Below are 5,085 nucleotides of genomic sequence, written 5' to 3'. Positions count from 1 at the left end.
TGTCTTGAATATATTTCTCACATTATGAAAGTTTTGAGGTGACTGTTGTGATTTATTGGCTTTCGATCTAAGGAAAGGATTGGGTGAGATATTGATACCTGTTGAATTGTGTTTTCTTCTAGTACTCCGTTATTGCTTTGTATATTCGTTTCGTGTGCTCTATTCTGTTGTACTGTAGTATAGTTTTATTGTTAGTTTATATTACAAGTTTTATCAGTGAGAATCCTTTAACCAAAGCCTTGTCAGTACTTCGACAAGGTTAGACAAGATACTTACTCAGTACATGGGGTCGGTTGTACTGATACTACACTTCTGCACATTGTGTGTATATGTTGGATGTTGTTGTTGTTGTGCTCGACGATGCCGGAATTGAAGATGTACCTGCGTTTCTGTTGTAGCTTCCTCTTGTTCATGGTACCCTTAGATTTATAAAAACTCTGTTTATGTACTTTTCAAATAGAAGATGTATTTACTTCATATCAGCTTTGTAAATTCTATTCTTAGAAGCTCATGATTCGTACTACCAGTCCTTGGAAATGTATAAGATTAAGATAATTCCTTTGTTTAATTATTTTATTAAGTTAATTAAAAATGGAAAATCATTAATTGGCTTACCTAGCGGGTTGGGTTAGGTGCCATCACGACTACTAGATTTTGGGTCGTGACAGTGGTATCGGAGCACTAGGTTCGTAGGATCTATGAGTCATGAGCAAGTGTATAGTAGAGTCCTGCTGATCGTTTTGATGACGTCCATACCTATCTTCGGGAGGCTACAAGTCATTTAGGAAAAATTTCCCTTTCTTCTTTCCTTATCGTGCGGCCTTGTTTTAGCTTGAAATCTATGACTTTGACTCTTCCTAATCGCTCATACGTGATGTTTTGCACTCAGTATTCGCTATGCGCCGATGATCGGTGATGCTGCAGATAGATTATGACGGGCTATGGATACTTGATTATCATCGCGATGTGTTGTCTAGCATCAAAAGCAGATGCAGTGCTAAATCTTCTAGTCATTCATTTGAGGTATGAGGCAGGTTCATATGTCTGGTTGGTAAGCACAGATTTGGGAAGATTGACTGGTGGTTAGGCTATTGTGATTAAGGTGGGTTCATGGCAAGGTGTCGATTTGTGTATAACAAGCGGGCCATCTCTTGCATGATGAGTTTGGATCGTGTGTCTCGTATAAGGTTTTCATTCTGTGGAGTGCATATGTTATCATTTTAGAGCATTTGGGGAAGTTGTTTGACTATTGCAATGATGGGTAAGTGCTTGGCAGAGTCTTCGGGGTGTTCTATGATCAGCATTGCATAAGTTTTGAAGTATTCAGCTAAATAGTCATGCGAAATCGGGGCATGCTGTGAAGATATGGTACTTTAGAGTACTGATGAGGTGATCTATGGCTTCGAACTAAGTGTTGGAGTCTGCTAATAGAGATCAAATTGTAGGATCATGGGCCGTATCAGTTTCCGGACCGAGAGATTGCTTGGTTATTTCCTTGAATGGGCATATGCCGGTGAAACGCGGGTTGCCTGACGCGTATTAGCTGTGTATGTAAGATCAAAGTAAGATGAGTGGTCATCGAGAAGGTTCTAGCGAGTTCCAGGTCTTATGTAGCCTTTAAGGACTTTTGAATTTGTCTACGGGCAGACTTGAAATCGGTAACGAATAGTAATCGGATCTGCGGTATTTCCTTGTCAAGAAAGGTCTACATGTCAATGTTGGAGTGATGCAAGAAATGGCTTCAGGTTCCCAGGAAGTTCCTTCAAGGCGGTCATATCGGATTGAGTTACTTTCGGGTTGGCAGCCTGCGTGACCCGGTTGAGTTAGAGGCGATTGCTTCTGATTACTCGATTATATGATACTGAGCTCCGAAGAATTTATCATGGTTATGACCACGGCCGGGGTTGGTGTTTACCACAGGTATAGAATCTATATTGTGTATGGTGGTGTTCTCCTGGATTGAGTTAAATGAAAGATTCTTAGTTGATGAGGTGTTCAGTTTGCTTATGGTTCAAAGTTGACTATGAGATTTTCGTAGTGTTGTGAGTTAGCATGTTAGAGGCGATGCGCCGTGTGGGGTTGAAAAGTTGCACGTACAAGGTTGCAGATAGTTTCGGAGGGGAGTATATGAGTTCTTGATGACACAGACGATTTCAGGTGTTTAAGGTTTTGCTGGCACCATGTGTTTCCACTGGGGGAGAGTTTTCCTGTTGGCACGTACGATGTGTTTTGACTTATGGGTGTTTTTCCATGAGATGATGGAGTATGAGTCACGTATCAGCCATTTGAGTAGCGGTGTTGAGATTAGTATGGAGATTCTGGTATTCGTGAGGCTCAGAGACTGAATGTTCTTGTCGGCAGACAATTCCTTGATTGCGAGTTGTGAAGAAATGTAGAGGATTGGATAATTGATGATAGGTGTTATGGAAAGGTTGCTATAGACTTTTGGAAGGTTTATTACATGTTGGGGATGATCGAAAATTTGTTTGGGAGTTGCTTTTGAGCCTAATGAGAATGTGTATTCTGTATCGGATCAGATTTGTTTGTTCTTGCGCAGTTGTTATCACATGTATATCATCGGGCGGAATAGATGTTATTCGCGCCTTGGTTTATGTTATATGTTTCTCTCTTATACTACGATGGGTTGTAAGGGTTACATGATTCTTCGTGCCCATATTGTGATTCAGTTTAGGCCTCATGGCATTATGGGCAAGATGGCCTTTTGTGATGTTGATTTGCTTATTGCACTATAGTTGTGCTTGTCTTTCTTAGAATTGTTTGTTCCTAATGATTTTCCCACCGTTATATTTTTTTTGCACTCGGTTGTACTTGATATTGACGCACATGTGATCAGTGAGCCCGAGTATAATGGCTCGATGAGTACCCTATGAGGATTGATATGATGGGACCGTGATACATGCCGCAACAGTACAGTGATGAAATGTAACTCCTGATGTTTACCTCGTGTAGTTTTGCTTTCACCTTGCTGAAAATAGTTAATAGTAAAATGCTAAAATTTCCTTGCATGCTTAACTTGTTTAGTAGTCTTCTTATTTAGCTCTCCTACGGTTATCTATCATGTCTAAATTATTACTTGTTGGTGTTCGGTACCGTGTTATGTGGGGTTCCATATGATTACCATTGATACTAGTCGGTGGGGCTGCTTGTAATGGCTGGGATAAGGTTTCTAGACTTGAGAATGGCACTATTGTAATGGGATGAGGAAGGTTTGGAAGAATAATATTATGTTTTGGTGAGGATTCAGGCAAAATGGCCCTGGTCGGACTAATGAGTTTCTTGGATTATTGATCAGATGAGTGGTTAAGAGGTTATGCGTGTTTCTTTCATCATAGGCAGGGTATGAAGGTTTTAAATGAGGCTCTAATCGATATGAGTTTTGCTACCGACACTGGATTTGTTTTCAGGCAGTAATGGTGGTCAGCAGTTCCTAATGTGATTGTCCGAGTGATGGGGCGCATCATGCGATTTCATCTTTGGGTTTATGGTTATGGCCTAATACAGCTTGTTCAGGCTTATACTGTGTGTGGATGAGAGATTTGGGGCTTATAATGAATTCGGGGTGTTAGAGATTGGGTTCAAAGGTTTAAGGACCAAGGTTGAAGTAAGGATCTCTAGTTAGGTTGTGTTGGCAGGTTTATATGGGGCAAGGTGACGCGGGATCACCCCGAGTTTATGCATAGTAAGGTTACACCGTGATTTGATAGCTTCAGAATGACTCCTGGCACGTTCGAGGACGAACGTGTGTTTAAGTGGTCGAGGATGTAACGACCCGACTGATCATTTTGAAGATCTGCACTTCTCTCGATGTTTTGAGGGCTCGAGTATCTCCGCATAATGCATTATGACTTGCGTAAACCGTCGGTGTTGGTTTTTAAGTTATCCGGAATCGATTTAGAAGAATGAACTTCAAAATTTAAGCTCTAAGTTGGAAGAGCTGACCAAGTTTGACTTTTTAGCATTTGACCTCGGAATGGAGTTCCGTTAGCTCCGTTGGGTGATTTTGGATTTAGGAGCGTGTATGAATTATAATTTGAAGGTCCGTAGTCGAATTAGTCTTGAATTGGCAAAAGTTGGATTTTTTGGGAAGTTTGACCGGGAGTGGACTTTTTGATATCAGGGTCGGATTTTGATTCTGGAAGTTAGAATAGGTCTGTAATGGCAAATGTGACTTGTGTGCAAAATTTGAGGTCAACCGAAGGTGATTTGAGGGGTTTCAGCATCGGTTATAGAAGTTGAAGTTTCAAAGTTCATTGATCTTGACTTGAGTTGTGATTCATCGTTTCAAGGTTGTTATAAGTGATTTGAAGCTTCGAGTAGGTTTGTTTCGTCAAATGGGAATTGTTTGCAAAATTTGGCACCATTCGGAGTTGATTTGATATGGTTCGGACGCTCGGTTGCGATTCTAGAAGTTCTTGAAGTTTAGTTGATCTTCATGCGTTTTGGCGTCCGATTCGTTGTTTTAGAAGTTATTTTGATGATTTGAGCACGCGACCAAGTTCGTGTTGTGTTTCTAGACCTGGGTGCATTATTGGTTTGGAGCCCCGAGGGCTCGGGTGAGTTTCAGATTAGTTTCGGATTGATTCTTCATAAATTTTGATTGCTGGTGCTGGTATCATCACATTTGCGATGTATTGGTTGCAAATGCGACAACCGCAATTGCGAAGCAGCCATCGCATTTGTGAAGTCTGGGTTGTTGGGGAGAGTTCGCATTTGCGAAGAACTCTGCCGCATTTGCGAAATTTCTGCCTTCGCATTTGCGAAGTATAGGGTCGCAATTGTGATCTAAGCAGGAGGCCCTCCAGTTCGCATTTGCGATACATTGTTCGCATTTGCGAGGGTCGCATTTGCGAATCCCCTGTCGCAAAATGCGACATCTGCAACCTGCTAAGTGCTGAGAATTCCGAGACTTAGCTTCATTTGGGTATATTTTGAACCCTAGGTCCGAGAAGAGGCGATTTTGTGAAGGGATTTTCATACCAAATCATTGGGTAAGTACCTTTAATCATTTCCCAACTACATTTCATGATTATATATATGATTTAACATCAAATTCATAAGAATCTA

This window comes from Nicotiana tabacum, chromosome 12 (assembly GCF_000715075.1).
Source record: "Nicotiana tabacum cultivar K326 chromosome 12, ASM71507v2, whole genome shotgun sequence".
Taxonomy (NCBI): Eukaryota; Viridiplantae; Streptophyta; class Magnoliopsida; order Solanales; family Solanaceae; genus Nicotiana; species Nicotiana tabacum.
This window is presented reverse-complemented; position numbering follows the sequence as displayed.